This window comes from Eulemur rufifrons, chromosome 7, assembly GCF_041146395.1.
Source record: "Eulemur rufifrons isolate Redbay chromosome 7, OSU_ERuf_1, whole genome shotgun sequence".
In the NCBI taxonomy this organism is placed as follows: Eukaryota; Metazoa; Chordata; class Mammalia; order Primates; family Lemuridae; genus Eulemur; species Eulemur rufifrons.
Genome location: NC_090989.1, coordinates 85069312 through 85094859, shown reverse-complemented (window position 1 = coordinate 85094859; position 25548 = coordinate 85069312). Strand labels below are relative to the sequence as shown.

General features: G+C 34.4%; 1 protein-coding gene across 1 annotated transcript in view; it reads right to left on the bottom strand.

The window, feature by feature from the left end:
* The window catches only part of TBL1XR1 (TBL1X/Y related 1), a 165667-nt gene that overhangs the window by 56798 nt on the left and 83321 nt on the right, over nucleotides 1-25548 (bottom strand). The window contains exon 3 of the mRNA XM_069472918.1: nucleotides 23147-23220. The gene's annotated coding sequence lies outside the window, so the exon portion shown is untranslated. The remainder of the gene's footprint in view (nucleotides 1-23146; nucleotides 23221-25548) is intronic.

The window sequence follows — 25548 nt, the reverse complement described above, 5'->3', positions numbered from 1 at the left end:
GAACCCAATACTATTGTGCACCCTATACCTAGATTGTAGTCTCCTATATAAACAAGTTCCACTTAACAGGAACCAGAAGTCCTTAAAGAAATGGCCAATTTCAGGGCTGAAGTGGGAAGCATAGGACATCTTGTCATGCAAGAAAGCAAGGGAACTACCAAAGACCACTGGTGTAATATCAAAAGGAGATGGGAAGCAACCTGAAGGGACTCCCATCAGCCAAAAATGCCAAATTTGCGTCAAGTAAGAGACAAAATCGCAGTGCATTAAAACACCTTAAACATAGTTCTTGATCGATGAGATTATATTCCAAGGGTTTTCACCAGAAGCATACCATTTATGTCTGTTGATCAGTTCAGTTTTTTGCTTCTCAATTACAGGTATTAGAATAGCCTTCTTCCCTCAACACAATTACAAATGCATAAGTTCTCAGTAAACAGTTTTGAAGAAAACAAAACTCTAAGGTAGAATGGAGAGAGATTGCTTTTTTTCCTCATTGCTCTCAACCTCATCTCTTCCTTGGGAGAGAAAGGAAGCATTCAGAGAAAGCCAGTATCTTGTCTATATCCACAGACATCACCTTCAGAATCAGTTTGATTTACTCCAATAATATTAAGGAATTAGTAGCAAAGCCTTCTTCTTAGAATAGTGAAAACCCTGTGAATACCATACAGTAACCAAATATTTAATCTTTGTTTTTACTCAATTATGTAAACAAAAAAGCCCTTTTTAGCAAAATTTTCTTGCACAATTCTCTGAATTAAAGAGTAAGAAATATTCTTTCAAAAAATATGAAGTTCTGTTGGGCTACTGTTCTCAAGCATTTAACCCTAACTAAAATAGCTAATAAGAAATTATAAAATGAATACACATTAAATTAGAAACAATAAGCATTTAAACCAAGTTCCATAAACTTTTAAGACTAAAATTATTACAAGTCACACCTATTCTAATTCTACTTACCAGATGTCTCAGCATTTTATAGTGTTCTACCTAAAAGTCCGAAATGTAAATTATAATATAATAAGTACAATACAACTCAGGAAAAAAAGTACTATTTTCTTTGGGCCGGCTGATAAGATAAAAAAAAAAAAAACAACAAAAAAACAAACTGCTAGTTAACAGAACCTATAATACATAAAATATCTACAATCCTAGCCCTTAGAGCTCAAGGAAACAAGAGATTCTTTTCCTCCTGTCCTAGGTTGCCCAGATTAATTAAAAGTTAAGAGCATTTACATGTATACATGTAATCATTTCTTTTTTAAAAACTTGGTTAGAAAACCAAAAGGGATGGCTGTAGCACTAGGTGTGAACATTACACAAAACTGAACTCATGGAAACAGTGACTGTGCAAAATAGAGGTGAGTACAAAGCATCTGTTAAATTTTCAAAACCCATAAAGAGATTAGAGTTGAGAGAGGAGCAGGCAAGAAGACAAAACAACGAAGCACCTCCAGCCCTCTACTATTTCTGGTTACTTGATCAGATACTAGTGGATTATCTACTATGTGAAAGGTGTTAATGTATTCACAGCCAGTAGGTAGGAGTCTGCAATTATTTCCCTTTCACTGTTTCTGTATTTAAGAAGCATATAGTGCTGAAACTCAAGACCCACAGAACCACAAGAATGTTCCTTCTTTTCCATTATCAAGTAGAAATGGGCTTGCCTCTTTTTTGGACCCTCTTATTAGTGGTAAGAAGATTTCAGGGCAATATTTACAACAACAACAAAAGCAGTTAGAGATAACTGCAACAAATGAAAACATTCATTTCAAAATGAATTTTTTGATTCACAGGAGGTACTCAACTGTTATTTGTTGAAGAAAAACGAATACAGCTTTCTTTTTATTAGTCATTAGTGTTTAAAAGACCAAAAAAATAACATTCAATGACTAAAACTCAACGTTCCTTCTCATCCATTCCCATATTCCCATTATATCCTTAATTTCAATAATTTCCATTGCTATTTCTTTTTGGCTAAACACTGAATATGAAGAAAGAAAAAGGTCCACATTCCAGTTTTTATGTCATCAGTGGTTCTTATTTATTGTGGTGTAACAAAATTACCCCAGGGCAGCTTTCTCAAAGTAATGCCATAAACTTTGTGACAACCCTGGAAAATCTTAATTAAATTTCAGCAAGACAGGGTATAGCTCACCAGCCATGTGTATTTTGACAAGTTTCTCAAGCCATTCAAACCATGGCTTCCATCACAACAATGCTTCAAAACTTCTCCATCTTTAAATCCTCTGATTTTTTTTTAAAGCAAATTTTAAAAACCTTTCTTTTACTGTAAACTATTTAAGTCTCTAATTTACGTAGTTCCTAAATGAACAAGTTTTCATGATCAGCTCAAGGTACTTATCCTCCTCTTAGTATCTCTCAGTCCAACAGCATCCTCCTTGGATTTAGCTTTCCTCCTCGCATTTTCATCTACCAATCAGACATTTCAACAACAAATGATCCTGACATTCAGCTCAAGCGGCCTTCTTAACTCCCACTGGAGTAACCCCAAACTATGACCAGGATAATGTCTAAGATCATTTGGCACCTTGAGCCATTCATCAATCATTTTATTATGTTTCTAGCTTCCTTATCAAAGTTTACATTATGGCTTTTAACTTTCCTCAAAACTCCATCTCACCAAAGCCTCTCAATCTCAGGTGAGATCTTTGGTAAAAGTTAATAGAATTTCTTGACAATTTGTTCACCTCAAAAAGCTTTACTTTTATTTATCCTATTATTTTGTGGTGACTCTGAAGTAGTAACTGATATAAAAAAAGAATGAACTGCCTCTACCATAGAATTTGACATGTCTTCTAAGTATACTATCATATCATTAGCAAAATTACTAGCCCTTTATAAAGGAATTTAATACAGTGGCTAACAAAATCAATAGCTTTTCTCTGCTCCAGTAATAAACACCTATAAATACAAATGAGAAAATAAATATTCCATTTACAAGAGCAAAAAACTATTAAATATTTAGAAAAAACAAGACAGGCACATAATTTATATGACCGAACATAATATTTTACTGAAAGGTATGAAGTTTCAAGCAAAGGAACTATGGTATACCATGTTTTGAGAAGAAAGTCATCACCACAGTAACTTCTTGAAACTAATATATAATGCTAATTCAATTTCCTATTAAAGTATCAGTAGTTTTTATAATTGGATATGGAATTATATGGAAAAATAAATGACTGAAAATAGCCAAGAGTATTAAAGCAGTGAAGGAGAGACACGTTTAACACAGCCCAAGCGGGGATTAAATTCAGTGGGAAAAGAATGGATGGTTGGACAGACTTGTGCTGCCACAGTGACTATCTTAAAGGAAATTAAATTGGGCTCGATAAAAATAAATTTCAAATGAATATAATATATAACTATTTTAAATAAATGTGTATATCGTATATATGTGCAAGTATGTATGTGTACATATACACACATACTTAATATCTACATCATATCAAAATACTAGAGGTTACATGTCCAATCTAGAGCGCAGGAAAAAAACTTTTAAATTAAGATTGGAAACTCAAAAACTATAAAAGAAAAGACAGCCATATCTGAGTGTACGAAGATTCACTAGTTATCAGGTAAATATCAAAGTAACAAAGAATAAATTACCCCATTAAAACTGATAAAAATTTAAAAGATCTTTAATGCCTATTTCCAGCAGGAACATGGACAAAAGCTTATTTCCATATACTAGAAGTGGAAATGCACATTTTTTTGGGGGGGAAACCATCTTGTAACCTCTAGTAAAGTTAAAAACATTAGACTAGACCATAAGAATTGCTTTTCTCCTTTTGTAAAAAAGTTCTAAGAGTTACAATATCACATAATGTAACTAATAAATATACCTTACAACCTAAAGAAATAAAAGAAGTTTGTAAAGATGTTTACTTTAGGAATGCTGTTTTTAGTGGCCCCCACAAAGGAAATAAAGTAAATGTTCACCAAAAGGGAAACAGCAAAATAAGATTGTGGTATACTCACATCACAGAATATTATACAACCATTAAAAACAATAAACTGATGTGGACGGTGGACAAAGTATATAATCACATTTATACATTTAAGTAAAAGAATATGTATATACATAAAAATAGAACAAAAATTTCTGTTGGTAAAGTTCTGCTTTTGACCTTATCAGCTCTAAATAGCTTTGTTTCTAATCACTGAACTCTACCTCCAAATTCAAGAGGTCTTCATATTTCTGGACTCCCACCTCTTGCCATTCCCAGCATATGAGAATACTGAAAATGAGAACAGTCTAAAACCACAACATGTGGCTTCCGGACTCTATCTTGTGGACAGCTTTTTGCTTAGTCCTCTGATCTACACTATTTACTTTCCTACTTAAGAATTCCATCCACTGGCCAGGCATGGTGGCTCACACCTATAATCCTAGCATTCTGGGAGGCCCAGGCGGCAGGATTGCTTGAGGTCAGGAGTTCAAGACCAGCCTGAGCAAGAGCGAAACCCCATCTCTACTAAAAATAGAAACAAAAAATTAGCTAGTCAACTAAAAATAGAAACAAAAAATTAGCTGGGCGTGGTGGCTCGCGCCTGTAGTCCCAGCTATTTGGGAGGCTGAGAGGCGGGAGAATCACTTGAGCCCAGGAGTTTGAGGTTGCTGTGAGCTAGGCTGACGCCATGGCACTCACTCTAGCCCGGGCAACAAAGTGAGGCTTTGTCTCAAAAAAAAAAAAAAAAAAAAAAAAAAAAGAATCCCATCAGTCTGAAGAATTGGAAAAATACTATATAAGTGTTACTCTTATAACACATCCTATACCCTTTCCCACTCCAGCATTTCAATTTCAGCTGATATATAACTCTATTTATATGTCGTTTCAGAATCTCGTAACTCAGCACCATTTGAGGCAATTTATGCCCTACATTCCCAAATTTGTTGCTCCTCTTGCCATCCCTATTATCACTGATAGTAACATTCACCAGGTTTTAGTATAAGGTTGGATTCAACTTCTTATCTCAGCTTTTACCTGCAATCCTCTAGATTCAATCTTCTAAAATCTATACAATGCCTCTTGCAGTCATGTCTTCCTTTCTACAGTAACTATCACCTATATTATGACAATAGCCTCAGAGTCTCCTATGTCTCTTCCTATTCTATTCTGACCCCTAGGCATAAAACATGACTCTGATTTTGTCATGTATGTTTATAGCCACCTATTAGCTTCCACATTCACTGTAAACCCTTTAGCCATGCAATTAAGTTCTACATTCTAGGTCTCAAAGTATCTATCTAGCTATACAGTACCTTCTTTAAATGTACTTAACTCTTTGGGTGAACACTGGTATCATTCTAACACGTCCCACAAATCCCCGCTTTCCTGCTTTTTAGCTTTTATTACAACTGTCAAAATTCTTCTATTCTTCTTATTCCTCTCATGTCATGTCTTTATAATGCCCATCCAAATACCAACATTGAAGATGTCTGGGTATTTTCCTCTTATATTCCCCTGAAGTACAGTTTTAATATTTTTCTCAAAACTTGACAATAAAAAGACTATCAGACCAGAAATCAGAAAACTGACATTTACTTTCAAATGCTACTGGCTTTTGACACTAAGACATTATTAAATCAAGTCATTTTAACTTCCCAGAGCCCCAGTTTCTTCACCTGTAAAAAAGAATAAAATCTAACCTATATACCTCACAGGTATACAGGTATCCATGAAAAAGTAATTTAAAATCTACTAAGTGTTAACACTGTTATTATGTCACCTTTCATTATGTGTATTTCGTCAAATGCTACCAAATATAAGCATTTAAAAAACAGTCTGTACTTTATAAAGCACTTAACACACTGGCTATTCAAATATATTTTTAGGTCAGACCTGATGGCTCACACCTATAATCCCAGCACTTTGGGAGGCCAGGGAGGATCACTTGAGGCCAGGAGTTTGAGACCAGCCTGGGCAACACAGTGAGACCCTATCTCTACAAAAAATTTAATTAAAAAATTGCCAGGCACGGTGGTACACATCTGTAGTCCTAGCTACTCAAGAGGTTGAGGCAGGAGAATTGCATGAGCCAAGGAGTTGGAGGCTACAGTGAGCTATAATCATGTCACTGTACCCCAGCCTAGGCAACAGTGCCAGAACCGATCTCTTAGAACAAAAAACAAAACTAATATATTTTTAAAATCTTCATAAATAATATAGCCTTCATGCTCCACAACATATAAAATATAATTTAAGCACAATTTATATTTTGCCTTGATCGAAATATCTACAACCCTTCTCTGCACAGACATATTTCCAGGAAAACTGCAGTCACATAATATTTCTAGATCTCTGATTCAGTTCACCCGAATCAAAATTAGTTAACTGGAAGGTAAGTAGGAATGCCATTAAATGGCTGATAAAACTAAATAAAAAATTTCAAAAAACTTTAATATATCTATATATGTGATACAAAGTATCTGTGTGATTGTGATGGTGGTGTTCTGTTCAACTCAACAAATTTATCCAGCATTCATAGCTGCTGAGCATTAGTGCCCTAGTTTACCCTAAAAATTCTAAAGTTTGCTATCATGGTTATTTCAGTAACATAAAACGAGAGATTTTTAATAAGTGAATACAGAAGTATTAATTCTCAGTAAGCTGAAAGATTTTTTATTTTCCTGCTTTTACAAAAGCAAAATTAATCGATGGACAATGTTCATAAAAATTCAAAAAATCAAAAATGGAAGGTAGGGGCTGGTGATGGTTAATTTTAGATGTCAACTTGACTGGATTAAGAGACATGTAGATAGACGATAAAGCGTCACTTCTAGGTTTAACTGTGAGGGTGTTTCTGGAGAGACTGGCATTTGAATGAGTGCCGCCTTGAGAAAGAAACATTTGCCCTCATCCAATACAGGTGGGCACCATATAATCCATTGAGGGTCCCATTAGAACAAAGAAAAAGAAAAGCAAATTCTCTCTCTTCTCTCCACCCCTTCCTGGAGAGCTTGGACATCCTTCACCCTTCGTCTCCTGCCCTTGGACATGAGAAGTCCATGTTCTCCTGCCCTTGGACTCCATGATTTGCCCCAGCAGCCCCCCAAGTGCTCAGGTCTTTGGCCTCAGACTGAGAATTATACCACTGGCTTTCCTCGTTCTGTGGCCTTCAGACTTGGACTGAGCCACACTTCTCTGGTTTTCCAACCTGCAGATGACCTACTGTGGGACTTCTCAGCTTCTATAATTATGTGAGCCAATTCCCATAGTAAAGCCGTGTGTGTGTGTGTGTGTGTGTGTGTGTGTATGTTTCTGTCTCTTCAGAGAGAACAAATTTTCTGTCTCTCTGAAGAACATGGATTAATACAGGGGTGAAAATGCCACTCTGGTCCCATGGAAACCTGTGAATCATGAACCTACTAGAAGAACTTGAAAAACAAACAAATCCTTGCATTACCCTTGACAACTACATAAGCCTGTAATATCTTGGCAAATCACAAAGCAAGAAAGTTACCAGTAACTGCTAGAGCTTATCAAAAGGATACAAGAGCCAACTTGAGGCCAATTTGAACACCAATATAGAAAATAATAACGTAAAACATAAATGTGTTTAAATCCATGCATTCATAGGACTGGCCATTTTTTACAGCAATCATGTCATACTGTTGGCTGATATTTCTTGGTATTTTGGTATTTTACAAAAAACTATTCTCATATGTGGTATTACATCTGCTCTTAGATCTCATTCATACTCTTGTTACTTACTTGTAATTAATTTTTAAAATCTAAATTTGCAACTCTATAAATCATCCCTATTATAAATTTTAATCTACTATTGCTATAGTGCCTGGTAAGGCAAAAGTAGTTATTCATCAGAAATTGTCTGGAGAGTCTTTAACTTTTAAAAATGGCCAAGAAGAGGTGGCAGCAAAATAAGTGTTATGAGTAATTGGGCTATATAATGGATTCAAATAAATATGGGTAGAAAAGGAAAATCAGAGTTAGACAGGAACGATGAATAGCAGCTAATGAGAGCAGCAAACCACTTGTGTGTTCATTTAAAAAAAAAAAAAAGCTCACCCTGTATATGATGTTGCTGAGTTCCATAAAGACAAACATCAGGCAGCATGATGTAATAGAAAGAGTCTTGGCCTGAGTCAGGAGACCTCTGTTCTAGTCCAAGGTCTCAATTTCCTCATCTGTAAAATGAGGGTGGCTGAATTAGATAATCTGAAAGGGCTCCTCTAGCTTTAATACTGCGTGATTCTAGAGATGAATTTAAAAAGAATCAATAAAATGTATGATTTTCAGTCACAGTAAAATTTAACTGTTAACATTGGAAACAGCAGGAGGGAACAGGGATGAAAACAATTTGCAGGTTATAAAAGGGACACAAAATTTTAAACTGTAAAAGGCAATTTCTTTATAATTTTTAACTGCCATGAAGGTTTTTAGAATATACTAGCCTTAGTAGCATTACCATATAAGCCGAATTAGTAATGAGTTAACGAAATTATGACCTGAAAATACCTATTCACCTTTGGCCAGAAAACCTGCCCAAGTACATCTCTGGGGTCGTAATTACATTAAGTGATAGGGTGCCTCATAACTGTCCCCAATTAAATGACTGAACAAAGAATAAAATGACAAGAAAAATGATTAAACAATTATTTAATTTTAATATGTAATAAAATAATTATGTTTGTGATATCCTTCTGTGTTAATAAATATATTTTCTCTACGCATAATTTTTTTTTCCTGGTTAGCTTTCAAAATAAAACCTGGCTTCTCTCTGACAATAAGGCCAATTGAAAATAATTATTTTTTTTTTCAGCGACACATAGAAACATTGAAAACAAACAAACAAAAAAAGAATGTTTTTGTGCTTCCGTTTTGTCTACTGAAAGAAATCAAGCTTCTCTCAACAACAAATTGTATTAATAGAAGGGTTTTGGGACCTCAAAAAATGGTGGTTTTCTTACCGTAGTTTACTAAATATAATTAACTGCCTGGTCCTAGCTAATCCTCCAGGGTCTAACAAATTTAACTACTAGTTTTAAGTTCAGAGATCATCTGAAGTTCTACTTTAAATTTATTCATTTATTGTCTATGTTGATGCTAAAGGTTCTTACCTGGCAGACTTAAAACTCCAAGGATATGAGACCCAACAAATATACCTCTGCAATCAAGAATCTATCAATAATCTACTCAGAATAGCTTTAATGGATATAAAGATACAATGAAACATTCAATGAGAAAAACTATGAAAATTACTTAAAGTGATTATTAAATAACTGGACATACATACAATCCCATTACTCAGTTATTTGAACATTTCTCCTGGTAATACATAATTATCTATCTAACATGATGTTCAGAATCACTGATAAAATTTCTCTCTGGTTAGTAGCAACAAAGGCAAAAATAAAATAACCTTAGATGGGAACAAAATTTGTTGTTGGCTAGTCTTAAACTGTGATATCCATGTGTCCCTGAGATCAAAATCTAAGAAACAAAACTTTCATTTATATTGCATTTACACTGAATATATTTTCCATTTTAATTTTGGTATTGTGAGTTATAATCCTAATCAGCAGATTAAATAACATTGTATTTAATGGCAAATAACAGAAATCAGATGGATATACAGATCATACTTTAGGGGTCTGTTCTGATCATGAGCTATTTTCAGCAATTTTCTCCATCTACCACACCTCCCCCGTCATTTTTTCAGAGAGACTAAAATATCAAGGTATTTAATGATAAAATACAACTACTAATAATAAGATACTATTAACAGTATTTCCTTTAGCCAAGATTATAAAAATGTGTAACAATGTAAACAAAACAAAAATGTATAAAATGTAAACAAGCTTCTGTGGAAATTTAAGGCTGACCGAACTACTGTTTGAACTAAAATATTCGAGGAAGACACTGGTACTAAGCAAAGGAGAATCTGATGTCTAAATAACTAGTTGGTATGGGGTGTGAAGCCCACTTGATTGTTTCACACTAAATTTCTATCTATAGGGCATAAACACACATTTATAATTCTTTCTATCACTTCCAAAGTTGGTATATAGCACAATTTTCTCAATGACCAAAATACCTCATTTAGATATCAGTAATATAGAATTCTTAAACAATGTAAATGGCTAGAGCTGGGCAAAACATAGTAGCACATTTGCTTTGAGAAAGTTATAATCCTAGAAATGGTGATTTTTTTTAATTACTGTAATACATTTGAAGCACTAAAAAGATAAAAGACCAAAAGAAAAGTCCAAATCTATTTTTGGTTGCCAGAAAAATATCAAGCCTTTATATTAATAAGATCAAGTAATTTCATGTAACTTACATTTTAAAATAAATTTAATAACTTCTTAGTTTTGTTGCAAGTACTTTTTTCTGGATTGGGAAGGAAAAAAATTGCCAACAAAGAGAAACCAAAATAATCAAATTAATGATTAAAAATTTCACATCTTGTAATTAAAATTATATTTTAATATTAATATTTTATTTTTCTCTCATCCCTACTCACACACAATCTGATATATACATCTAAAAATCCAGGCTATCAGAATAACTTTCATAAATGAATAGGATAAAAAATGAATTTGTATTTATAATAATCGTTATACATAACACTGAATATTATAGTACTGTTTTTTAATAGCACTATACTTGTCTCTGAAAACTTTACTTTTAAAAAATCCTACAAAATCCTGGAAAGTGATTTTTAATGCAACAATTCATTAATACATTGTTACCATATTCCCAAAATACAGATTTTTTGTTTTGTAAGTTCTAATCATTCCAATCTGGCTAACAATTCCAGCATAAAAATCATACAGCATTACTTTTCATTTCTTTAATTTGTGTTTTTTCTCCTTCCTTTGGGTACTCAAGGTTGTGAAAGCATCACTTTTTTGAAAAATAAATGCAACACACTAAAAAAAAAAGTGTCCTAAGCCATACCTCATATATGACAATTGGTCAATTAAAAGAGTAGAAAGACAATATAATCATTTCCTCTAATAGCATTTTAAAAAACTTGTTCAAAATAAGCAACCCCAGGGATTCTATCTCCCATTTGTCACACTTGAATCCAGGCATACTCTAATTATGTATCCATCCTCTCCAAATCTATGTATTATAAATGACCTTAGTCTTCGCTATATCATTTTAAAATAATCAAATTATTATGTCAGTTTGTTTTGTCCTCTTTTTATTTATATTTCTCCATTTTTCTGTATCTTAAGCAGTTCAGAGTTCAGTGCACAGGCAAAAAAATGTCACTGATGAGCTCTCTAAACTATTTTCAAATTTGAAGAAATAACATCAATTCTGATGATGCAACAGAAACAGGAGACAGCTGGAGAAGGGGATTCTGCAACTTCGTAGGAACCAACACAAGTCCCAGCTTCATCTTGAGATGTGCATGCAGAACATACCCAAAGAAACAATGCAAGCGTCTTGAGAACTGAAGATCTAAATCACTCTTCAGATCCCATACTAAACTCTTAGGTGGAACATTAGAGAAGTAGACCCAAAGCAACACAGCGAAGCCTTTGAAAACTGAACTGACATTGAAACAAATGCCCACAAGTAAGACAGAACTTGTAGTCTGGGCCTAACCATGTTGATCAGGCTTTAATTAAAAAAAAAAAAAAAATCAACATTTTCCAGGTAGGATACCACCGAAAATTACTGAACATACAAAGAACCAGGAAACTGACCAATTCTCAAAGGAAAAGATAATAACAAATGTCAATCCTGGGATGATACAAAGATGCACTTGCAATGACAGGAAAGATACACGTTCTCAGAAGCAGAAACTATAAAAAAGAAGCAAATGGAAACTTTACAACTGAAAAAGTAGACAAAATAAAATGTAGAAAAAGGAGAATAAACACTAAATGACTGAATTTTCTAAGATGATACACAGACATGAAAATATAATTCTAAGTTTTAATAAAAGAAAATTTTCCTAAAATAATAAAATCTTAAGTTCTCAACAATGAAGAAAAAAATCTAGAAAACCTCTTACTAAGATGCTTTCATCCTTATTATTCTTATTCTATGGGCCCCCTGAGGTCTGGTGAAAGAACTCATGATTCACCTCTGAACAATATTCAGATTCTATGTAATCTGTGTTATAAAAAATTTAAAAGAATCCTAGAGTACGAATGAAGAGATTCAGTTTGAGTCTTGGTTCTGTAACTATGACAATGTATATGATACAGCATCATTTCTCTAAGCATTAGATCCTCATTTGTAAAATGATACCTCAATGAGTAATGAAAATTTACTTAGCTTTGCAATATAGTTCCAAGATCTAATTTCAGCAACCTTCAGAAAGTCATTCCAGTCTCCCCAAATATTAGCATTAGCCAAGTTCTTCAGTGCTTTCATTACTAGTTTCTGACAGAGGAGAACTGGAGTTTAGGTTAGGTAACTGTGACTAGCAAGGTCTGTCTAGGGCAACATTGTCCAAGATTATATTTATATATCTATATATATATATATATGTGTATGTATATGTATAGCAAGGCACATACCACATGAAAAATTTTAAAAGAAACAGGTATAATTTATTCTAATAATATATTTTACTTAACCCAATATATCTGGGACATTATTTCTTGTGATCAATATTTATAAACTGAGACATTTTACTTTTTAAAAAATTGAGTCTTCAAAATCCCTCACATCTCAATTTCAATTAATTGTATTTCCAAGTGCTCAATAGCTACGTATTTCCAGTGGTTACCAACCACACTGGACAGCACAGGTCTAGAAACAGGAAAGAAAGGGGAGGGGAGAGGAGGCCAACAGCAGACAAGTGTCAAGGTGCCCCAGGATGAGTAGTCTGCCATACGTACACACACCAGACCATATGTTGGTGGTGGTAATAGGTGTATGTCCTGTTACAAAGCATGAGGATAGAGCAGTGAAAGTCTGCTTTTGAAATAAATTTCCATCTCTATACTAAGGCTAGAGCCCATAGTTTTCTAAAAAATGGCTTAGGTATTGCTTCAAAATACGTAAATTAACAAGTACAGTAGTCCTCCTGCCCAATTCCAAGACCTTCAGAGGGGATGCCTGAAACAACAGATAGCAGTGAATCCTATATATACTGTTTTTTCCATGATAAAGTTTAATTTATAAATTAGGCACAGTACTCTCACACTTTGGGGTCATTATTAAATAAAGTAACGGTTACTTAAACATAAGCACTGTGATACCACTAGAGTCGATTTCATTACTGAGATGGCTACTAAGTGACTAAAGGTCAGGCACACAGTGTATACGATGTGGATACGCTAGACAGGGATGATTCCTGTTCCAGGTGCAACAGGGCAGGATGGCTCACAAGTTCATCTCACTACTCAGAACAGCACTAAATTTAAAGATTTATGAATTGTTCATTTCTGTGATTTTCCATTTAATAGTTTCAGACTGTGGTTGACCACAGGTAACTGAAACCACAAAAAGCAAAACCATGGGTAAGCGGAGGAACTACTATATTTATTTTTATGATAACTACTATTTATTCTATCCTATCTGCAACTTGGGGAAGGGAGTTTTATTTAAGGAATATATCAAAAGGCATTACAAAACAAAATACACTTCTTAAGTGATTTAGAAGACTGAAGGAAAAACAAAGTATGCTTCAATTCAAGTACAATTTTCAACAAGAAAATTTATTCAAAAGATCATATAATCAAATGCTTTGTTGCAATTTATTTGGTCTCTAAAATTATAACCAAAATGTGCAATCCCTCCTTCGAGCAAAAATAACAAAAAGCTTAAGTAGATTAGCAAATAATGAACTCTCTAGGTATTTTTTAATGGATATAATTGTTTTTAAATGGACACTGCAACGTTTTTCCTAAATTGTTCCTCAAGCAAAATAATGAGCAACAACTGATCTATAGGAGAATCCAGGGTTCTATTCTAATCCCAACTCCCCACAGTTCCTATCTTCTCCATATGGGAACAGAAGTACAGATACATTCTCAAGAGAGAGGAAAGAACTGTGGACAACACTTGGCTTGGGATCCACACTCTACAATTTGCTATCCAAATAAACAGGAATAATGATTTTCTCATCAATAAAACAGATATTAACACACTGAATGCCACACCAGAAAAAAAATTTTTTTCTTTGTGGTCACGGTATTTCATTACAAAAACAGAATAAACACTTCAAAAACCAAAAGATCCCTTCTAACAAATGAAAAATTTGTTATTTTTTATTGTCTTCTGTGTGTGAGTTTGTGAAGAGACTTGAGTTATATATGCTTCACAAGGCCCTGGACTCAAAACTAGTGTGAGTTAAATACAACTCATATGGTAGTTAATGTGTTAAATAAGATATCTACTCTCTATCACAAGACATATACAGTTAACCTTTGAAGAATGTTGAGGTGGGTGATGCACTGACCCCAACACCATCAAAAGTCCTCCTATATGTTTTGGCTCTTCAAAAACTTAACTACTAAAAAAAATAAAAAATAAAATAAAATAAAATCTTAACTACTAATAACCTACTGATAATCAGAAGTCTTACTGATAACATAGTCAATTAACACATATTTTGCATGTTATATGTATTATATACTACATTCTTACAATAAAGTAAGCTAGAGAAAAGAAAATGTTAAGAAAACTGTAAGGAAGAGAAAACATATTTACTATTTATTAAGTGGAAGTGGATCATAAAAATCTTCATCTTTGTCATCTTCACATTGAGTAGGCTGAGGAGGAAGAGGAAGAAGAGGTGTTGGTCTTGCTGTCTCAAGGGTGGCAGAGGAGGAAGAAGTGGAGGAGGTGGAAAGGGAGGCAGGAGAGGCAGGCACATTTGGTGTAACTTTTACTGAAAAAAGTTTAAGTAGACCTGCACAGTTCAAACCTGTGTTGTTCAAGGGTCCACTGTACTGACTCATTTTTGGTTTGATTTTTATTCACTTTTTCATTTATTAAAAAAAGTTAAACTAATCGAAATGCCTTTTGATGTCTCTCTCTTATACATCTAAAATATTTCTATGTAACCTCTTCTAAATTCATAAACCCTTATGCTCTAAGTCATTTTTTAAAAAATATCAGGTTGTATGTAATAAGCTCAAATGATCCCATTAAACATCTGACAGGAAATGAATGCCTAATATATATAGGATAAAGTGAAATAAGAACTTAAGCATTCCAACCTATTTTTAAAAGATCATCCTTATAGCAGACAGTAAATCATAGGAAAGGAAAGAAATAAGCATAGTGAAGGATCTCTGTGCCTATGAACCAGGTATAAAATCAAAAGATATAACTGAAATTAACTGGCTTAAGAAAAAGGACAGAACTTGAAGAAGCAAACAAGCAGTATAAAACTAGAAATTCCTGTCTTTAACATACTTTAGTATGTTAATTTCTCCCAAGCAAAAATTAAAAATTTAATAACAAAAAAGCATGCCACATTGGAAGGATGGATAGATGAAAGGAAGGAAAGAAGAATGGGAAAAAAATTAAGAGCTTCCAAATGGCTTCAATATGCCCATGAGATAAGCAATGGCCTTTAGTTTAAAATTTTATGACTATATTGTCAAGATTAGACCATGCGGCCCAACTCTAAATGGTCAGAACCTAGTATGATGAAAGTTAATATAGTATGGACAATTTGGGAAGCTGGAAAAACTTAAAAATAAGCCAGATAATATTCAATGATAGGACACCTTTTGCTTTAACAATACTCCATTAAACATACATTCTGCTATGTGAGTGCATGTCCTTGCTCTCACACCACTCTGTGTTCCTTGGGGTCACCAGAGGTATAGTTTATTCTTGGCTGAATAGTGCCTATGCTAAGAACTTGCAGAACACACACCAAAATTATTTCAAGCATAACAAATCAGTTTTTAAATAACAACAGTAACTCACCATAACAAGTTCTACTATTACAATTAATACATTTTAAGCACCCCGAATCCAAAAATCCAAAACCAAATCTGTTTGAGCACTGACATAATGCTGTAAGTAGAAAGTTCTACACCTGACCTCATGCGACAGGTCACAGTCAAAACATAGCCAAAACTTTTGCTTCATGCACAAATTATATAAAATTACCTTCAAGCTATATATACACACACATATATAAAGGTGTATACGAAATTTAAATGAATTTTGTGCTTAGAGTTGGGTCCCATCTCCAAGATATCTCATTATGCAAATATTCCAAAATTTATAAAAATCCAAAATCTGAAACATTTCTGGTCCCAAGCATTTCAGTTAAGGGATATTCAACTTGTATAAGAATTAAATCCATGTAAGAATCCAAACTTTCTTTGCCTTTCAAGTGATACCACAATCTTAAAAGTTCCATTTTTAGACTCAGTTAATTCAGACTCAGATCATGTAAAAGTCATATAATGACAAAGATATAGGGCTCAGTTAAATGTAATTCCAATTTGCATGTGATCTTTTTTCAGTAGTTTTAAAGGGGAAAAACCTAAAGACTAAGAGTTTTTCAACATAACCCTCTTACTGATTTGACAATCAGTTCTCCAGAGGCATAAATTCTCAAAAGAAGATGAAAACTTCACACAATCCTGTCTATGTGACAATGTCGTTCACTCTTCACATTTAATAAAACCACTTCAAAATCACAGGATAGTGAAAGATAAAAAATGACAATGAACTTTTCTACGGTGAACAGAACAAATTAATTTATAGACGTAACACTTACGAAGCAGACAGTAAAAGGGAACAGATCCCTGGCTCCTCAATGTGCACCACGCTTCTTGGTAGCTAGCTACCTGTTGGTAGGGTCACAACTCTTCAGGGGCTTATCCTCAGTCTGACAAGTCATAACTTTCATCCTTTTGAGATAATTATGTTCTGAGAGAAGAGATGTTGCTAACAAAACACAACAAAGCAGTTTATGACTCAAAGAGAGGTGATTTACTAATTTACACTGAGAAATGTAATTGCCAGCAGAATGGAATGTTCACCGATGCAGCAGAGGCTGGCAGTGCCCAGTCCACATCCCTTCATCACTCAACTTTCCTGAGCAGCTGGGTGGCTCCTTACTGCCAAGTGCCGGGCAGCCTTCTCCCACCACAGCTCAGCTCCGGGAGGAGACACCAGCAGTTGATGCCCCGCCCTCCCCAAAGCGTAACTCCACCAATAAGGAATGGAATCTCGTAGACAAATTGTCCCAGCTTCCTTGCCCCTCGGGTGGAACAACTCAGAGGTATGTTCTACACTGTCCCCAAGAGGTCACCTCATGATTTAAGCCCCAATTCTCACAATAACAGTCTTTCTAGCACCCTGTATTGGCCTCCTTATCTTTTCCCTTTCTCTCATCCCCACTCTGCCACAGGAACTTTCTAGATTCACTTTTCAAATACAATGGCTACAAAACAAGGGTCCAATTCCACGGGAATCAAATCTAAGACAATCCTTCAGTCTGGTTCTATTTTTAGTAGGAAAATCTTGTTGTTAAACCAAATTAATTTGTAGCTGTTGGGAGATGACTATAGAATCAAAACGAGGAAACAGAGGGCTCAAGGGACTGACCATCAAGGCTGATAGACTTTTCTTGAAAACAAGAATCTATCTTTGGAAAAGTTCAAAGGAAAAGGCATGCAAATACTTCTAAAATATATTAAAAGATGCACATGAGAACAATACTGAGATATTATTTCTCACCTGTCAGATTAAGACAGATAAGTATGAATTCCTCACTATACACTGTGAGTGGGAAAACAACCTCATACATTGCTGGAAGGAATATAAAATGGCAGAATGCCTTACAGAATGGAATTTGGCAAACTGACTCAAAATTATATGCACATTTAATGGTCTTACCTAACAACTCGCCCTCTTGATACAGCTATGGTATCCATGCTAATGGAGTATAAGGCAGGTACAAAAAAAATATAGACTATCTCAATATGCTGCTATAAGATGATCTCCAGAATATTAAGTATATGCATGTATTTGCTTATATTGTTAAATATAGCAAGATAAACGAAAAACAGTTTTAAAATTTTTTTTTTAAAATCTGGTTACCTACAAGGGAAAGAAGAAAGTAAGAATGTACCTCACTTTGAAGTGGTATAAATGTTTTCTATAATTATAAAACAAAATTAAATAAAAATTTTAAATATTAAATACTAAAAATTAAAGACATATGCCCAATCATATATATATCAAGTTCGGGGGTGGGGGGGAAAATCACACATGGGGATTTACTTTAAAACATAACACCTGTAATGCCAGCACTTTGGAAGGCCAAGGTGGGGGGAAAATCACTTGAGCCCAGAAGCTTGAGATCAGCCTGGGCAACACAGCAAGATCCCATCATCTCTACAAAAAACTTTTTAAAATAGCCAGTATGGTGGCACACTCCTGTAGTCCTAGCTACTCAGGAAGCCAAGGTGGGAGGATTGCTTGTGTCCAGGAGTCTGAAACTAAAGTGAGTGAGTTATGAATACGCCACTGTACTCCAGCCTGGGCAACAGAGCAAGATACCATCTCCAATTTAAAAATTTAAAAAAATATATACAAAATTAAAAAAACAATAGGTTAGCTGTGAATCCCAGTGGACACGGGCAAAAAAAGAAAAATAAAAACAAAACAAAATAGTTACCAGTAATCATATTGGTGGTACTAGTTTTACTATATTTATAAATGTTAAAATATGTATGATTTTATATTGTATTTTATACATTTACACATTTACTTTATATTTCATTGCTATTCTACATTTTTATATTTAAATAACACTTAAATTATTTACTATTATGTTTATACAGTAAAGACTATATATAATATTATATATGACATAAACATACAAATGTTACTTTTCACCAAAAGGAATCAGAACTTCTTAGAGACGTAACTGATTTGAGGACCACGGAATTACAAGCAGGAGATAAGCTTAAGAACATCTTGTTATGTCAGAAAGCAAGGTAGCTATCAGAGAATACTGGAGTCATGTCAAAAAGACTCGGACGGAGGTCAACTTGAAAAGGCTCTTTTAACCAAGACAATCTGACATCAATAAGAATAAAAATCACAATGCAATAAACCATATCAAATGCTTAACTTCATAAGCTTAAAATAACTCGTTGGAAAAAAATCCTCACTGGTTACCTTTCTAGGATTCTATGAAACAACTCAGTACTTTGAAAATTGATAAATCAAAAATAATGAATCAAGCATTTAGCATGTCTTTCCTTTGCAAACTGTATCAAAGAGTAACCAAATAGCCAATGAGGGAAGTTTCTCTTTACAAAAATATTACAGTGTCTAAAAGCTTGATGTAATTAGGATATCAACATTTTTGTATACCCTAATGGAAATAACAGATCCTGCCAAGATAATCAAGGGTCACCTACTGTCACAAACAAACATTACCGTGTCTCTTCATGAAGTATCCCTTATGCAAAATGCTTGGATTTCAGATTTTTTCTCGGATTTTGAAATATTTACAATATACTGTTTCAGCATCCCCAATCTGAAAATCTGATATCTGAAATGCTACGATGAGCATTTTCTTTGAGTGTCATGTCAGTGCTCAGAAAGTTTCAGATTTTGCAGCATTCTGGATTTCAGATTTTGAGATACTCGACCTTTACTTAGCATTACTTGTGAAATATTCCACCACCCCAACCTCCCAAACTAACGGGGAAAAAAGCCTGAATTAGATTAAGTCTTTAGATCTAACTGCTGATTTTCAGAAAATACAAGGAAAACATAAACATTACACTACTGGAATGCAATTAATAAAATACAAAACGTAGAAAACTTTCTAGGACAAATAAAAGGGAAAAATAAATAGGTAGAAGCATAAACTGTACACAGCAACTAAACATAATGCATGGATTCTGTTGTGATTCTATAAAAAACATATTTATAAGCAGTTCAGGAAAACTGAAAACTTAATGGAGAACTAAATTAAGAAGCTATTATCAACACCACACACCCAGTAGGATGGCCACTATCACATGAACAGAATAAAAAAAAAATATTGTCCAGGATATGGAGAAATTGGGACACTGGTGCACTGCTGGTGGGAACGAAAAATAGTGTAGGTGCTATAGAAACAATATAGAAGTTCCTTTAAAAAATAAAACCAGAATTTCCACATAATCCAGCAGTCCCACCTCTGGGATTCCAACAGACCTGCAATCAGGATCCTGAAGAGATACTTGCACACCCACATTCACAGTAGCACTATTAACAATAGCCAAAAGGTGGAAGCAACCCAAATGTCCATCAAATGGATGAATGAATAAAGAACATGTGGTATGTGCATACAACGAAATATTATTCAGCCTCTTTTTTTTTTTTTTTTTGGAGTCAGGATCTCGCTCTGTCAACCAGGCTAGAGCGCAGTGGCATCATCATAACTCACAGCAACCTCAAACAATCCTCCTGCCTCAGCCTTCCAAGTAGCTGGGACTACAGGTGCATGCCACCACACCTGGCTAATTTCTCTCTCTCTCTCTTTTTTTTTTTTTTTGGTAGAGATGGGGTCTCACTCTTGCTCAGGCTGGACCTCAAACAATCCACCCACCTCAGCCTCCAAAAGTGCTAGGATTACAAGTGTGAGCAACCAACCGTACCTGGCCATTATTCAGCCTTTAAAAAGAAGAAAATAGTATCACCAGCCACAACATGGATGAACCTTCAGGACATTATGTTAAACAAAAGAAGCTAATCACAAAAAGACAAATACTGTATGATGCTAACTTATATGAGGTATCTAAAATAGTCAAACTCATAGAAAGAGGAAGTAAAAGAGTTGTTGCCAGGGCCTCAGAGAAATAGAAAACTGTTTCATGGGGAGAGAGTTTTGATTCTGAACAATAAAAAAAGAGAGCGGAGGAAAGGAGAGAAAGGGAAGGAGAGGAGAGGAGAAGAATGTGTGAGGTGATGGATATCCCAATTGCCCTGATATGATCATTTACACAATATATACAGGTATCAAAATATCACAAGTATCTCTAAAATCTACACAATTATACATAACTAAAAAATAAATAAAAGAAAAAAATAACAATGTTGAGGGTGGGTATGGGCCTGGTAGAAGTAACCATACATTCCCACAAAGCCTTCCGTTAAGCCATTTTCAGGGAAAACATATGAGGGACTACATAGCATTTCTGAGGTTCATGAGGAAACCATCATTTGGAACCAATACTTATAAATTTACTAGCACATTCTACAAATATGTATTCAGAAATGGCCTCAGTGCCCTCAGCTAGACTGTAAGCAAGTTTGTTGTAATCTTTGCCGCCTTCACCTCTAACACTGACGTATGCATATATACTCTTAAATTTCTGGGATCATGACATAAAAATGATTTCAGGGATTTTCAACAAAATTGGCAAAGTGCTTGGGATGATCTAATTGAGAGTGTTTGAGCTGTTACAAGAACAAAACAAAACATAGTGTATGTGACTGGCACACTGAAAAATTCACTTGAGGACAAGCACTTAGAAAAGATAGGTAGTTGCATAGCATTTGCATCTTAGAAACTCAACAGGCCTGTGCAGCTGATTATCAGGGGAGATGCGCCACAAATATAATAAGACTCCAACTATCAAGAAAACTAACAGGTTTCAAATGTGAACTCTAAACAAAAGGCAACAGCAGATACTCCAAATGCCAAAGTTGATTTACCATGAAGCTGCTTCCCACATGAGAAACTCTATAGTGCTCCCAGGGAAACAGTAGATTCAGTGATGGTTAATAAGTTGCCCAAGCAACCTAAAGAACCCAGCCAGGTGTTTCATAAATTAATGAAAAACCATGTCATCCTTTGTGCTAGGTAAGGCTAGGGGGAAAAATTCTTATTTTCTTCATCATACTCTATCAACTGCTGAGAGAGAGAGAGAGAGAGAAGAAAGGAGAGAGAGGAGGAGAGGAAAGGGAAAAAGGTGAGGAGGAAGGGGAGGAAGCAGAGAAAGAAGGAGACGAGGGAAAGGAAGAGGTCAATTTTTCCCCCCAATAAAAATTCAGAAGATAGTTTAGACAAAGGAAATCCTCCTCTTATCAACCTACTGACAAGTGCATCTTTAATATGAATCATTTCCTGGGAAATATTTTTACAAATATCTTACCCACTTATTCTGGTTCTTATTAACTTTCAATAGTTTTTATTTCAGACTGATAATATCTATCCTTTCTCACCAAATTCTATAAACCTTAATCAGTTTCTACAGGTCCATCATTACATTTAAAACTAAAATTTAAGTAAAAATAATTAAAAATTTTAGTAATGTACTGTGAAAATATTTTTAAATGGAACATATTATTAAGTAATTAATTCTAAAAATGTCAAAAATCATTCTATTGCTATTTATTGATCTCCAATATACATAACAATACTATTTAGGTAAAAAATTACTCTTTGTAAGAGAGAATCATTCTGAATTCTAGTTGACAGCGATGAGATCACTTAGCCTATGGCTACAATAAACCTTAGAAATGTAGTCCAATTCCATCACCAAATTTTTATAAGAGTAATTGCCAAAAGTCATCAAAGATTCCTAGCATATTCAGGAAATAAAGCAAATCCCAGCTCTTAGAGTCCTGTCTTCTTTCTGCAATATGACATGGTTCACATTTATATTCCACAGTGAAAGGCTTCTTAAAAGTCTCTTTAAATAAAAATGTCTCTCCTTAAAATTATTCATTAACTAAAAACTGATAGAATTTTAGCCATTTAACTGCCCATTAACTAAAAATATTAGGATAAATGCAATACTCAAAAACCATCTATTTTGGTAAACTAATGAACAAAAACAGAAGAGCTATTGCTGTCATTGTTGAGTTTTTTTAAAACAAGAAAATTCTATTCACAAAATATAGTTCATTTGACAAAACACAAGACCACTCATCACTATGTAACAATACTTTCCCTCCTGATGAGCACAGCTAAGAGGTTTTAAAAACTACAGAAAAAAACCTTCAAAGTAGTTTTTTTACTAAATATTCAAAAATTATAACATATAGTTTTTAAAACATTTACTTTGGTTGGGAACATACGTGTTTTGTCAAATTGTGAGAAACTTTCAAAATTCTCAAAATACTCTAAAAAACAGGAGAATAATAAACAGCGATTAAACCATTCTGACACTGGGAGTTGGAGGGAGTCTTACCATTGGCAGTGCATTGACGTGGGATGTGCAACTGAATATCCGGTACAGCCAATCACAAGTTGCTGTTGTTGATGCTGAGAAAAAGGAAAGTAAAGTATTCAATATGCCCTAAAACAAATTCAGTTTAAAAGATTTTCCATATCAAATTTTACATGTTTGAAATATTCTTTAAGGTCTACACCAATGAATATCCTTCTCCCCCCAATCAATTGCTATCATAAACAACAGCAGCAACTTTTGAGTGCTTAATGTGTCAGCTCTTTAAAACATTCCTAAAAAAAGTTTTAACACAGTGAACATAATGAGATTCAAAGAGATGAATTTGTACACACTGTGCTCCAACACCATTCAACTCAACTCATGCAAATATTACTGCATTAGAGTCCAGGACAGTTATGTTCAAAATCCATGATCATGAGCCACAAAGAATGCTGTGAACTTGCATTCTATCTATTCTGTGTTATAATAAAGACAAACATATCATTGGTTTTGAAACAAATATAATCAAAACTTATTAATCCTCAATCTCCTTAGGGTTTACATTTTATAGCGTTTACCCAATTTTCTCAATCGATAAATGACAACAGAGTACATTTCATGAACCTTTTGTGTAAATGTGAAAATTATGTTTCATACACCAAGTCAGCGGAGATTCTTAGGTGGAATGCTGACCAGTGTAGGTTCCAGGATATGCTCAAGTGGAGTACAACTTTCTATAAAAGTGGCAAGGAAAAATCAAGTTATAATGCCACAGAAAGAAGTGTTTACTACAACATATGGGAGGTTTAGCTCCCACCAAAGAGGTAAATTAAGTAAGTAAACACTAAAAAGATAACTAAGCAAATACACTGAATAACTGCAGCAAGACTTCAATCCCTTGAAGTCTGCTCCCCTCTCTGCTTTATCTTTAGTTGATTGGAATACTCATTTGCCCTGATTGCTGACTCCACAGCCATAAATAACTTTAGTGCTACTATGTAACTTTCAAGTAGTTAAATCATAAAGAGATCTAGAAATTAAAATAACATTTATTGAGCACACCACACACTAATTGAAATTACATAGATGGTTACACCAACTCATGAAATCCCACCAACTTCTGGTGCTTCAAGACACGATGTGGGAGTGAGCCCTAAGGTTTTTTGCCATGAGACAACTGTGAGCTAGTTGGTAGGTCCTTCCTATCACCTACCAGTGAAATGTTCTTAGACATCATGACTCAGTCCAAACAAAAACTAGATACCTCTAGGTTCTATTTACCTCAGAGTCACTTGTTATGAATGTCAAATTATTTTAATGTAAAGTTTTCATGAATTTTTCAGCTAAAATCATACCGGGCTGCTTTTTATCCAAAAATCAACTGAGTACCTTTATCAGAGAAAAGTTTTGACATACAGGCATTCAATTTATTTATAAATAATTAAATATGCTACTAAATTATGTTTATTTTCAAACAAAGCATAAGTAAAATATTTTATTTATTTACAATGCTACAATATTTTTTGTTTATAACATTCTAGATTCTTAATGTCTTCTTAATCATGATGGTTTTACACCATCATTAACTGATATCTTAAGGCACAATTTACCCTTAGAGCAAAGCTCATCAGTACCAATGGCGAATATGTGTCTATATTTCAAACACCTTTCTTGATAATCTCTCATTTTTTTCAGACGACATCTTCTAAAATAATTAGATCATAGCAAGCGAAGAGTTCATTCTAGTTTTGTATGTATCGTCTCTGCCATTTTCTTGTTTTTTATTCTTATTTCTATAAGCAGTTTCTATGCAAGAATCTTTAAGTCATTAAACAATTTTTGTGAGGTTTGGTTAAAACTAGATAATAAAATCCATAAATCTATATAATCAAACACAAGTGAACAAGTCCTATGGTTTAAATGTGTCCCCAAATTTCATGTGCTAGAAACTTAATCACCAAATTCATATGTTGATGGTACTTGAAGGCGGAGCCTTTGGGAGATAATAAAAATTAGATAAGGTCACCAGCTCCATGATGGGACTGGTGGCTTTATAAGAAGAGAAAAGACCTGCGCTGGCTCACGCTTGCCCTCTCACCACGTGACGCCTCCTATCGTGTTATGACACAGTAAGGCAGCCCTCACCAGATGCAGCCTCTTGACCTTGGACTCTCGGCCTCTAGACCATAAGAAATAAATTTCTTTTCGTTATAAATTACCCAGTCTGTGGTATTCTATCACAGCAACAGAACGTGGACTAAGACAAGTAAACCTAAGCTGAAATACACGGCAATCACAGGAAATGAGAAGAATGCATTAAGTGCCGCTGGTGCTTTGTGGAGCCCCACTCTTCCCTCCAAATAGCCTTCCGTACCACATGTTATACGTGTCTCTCTGACCACTATAACAAAATGAGGATACAA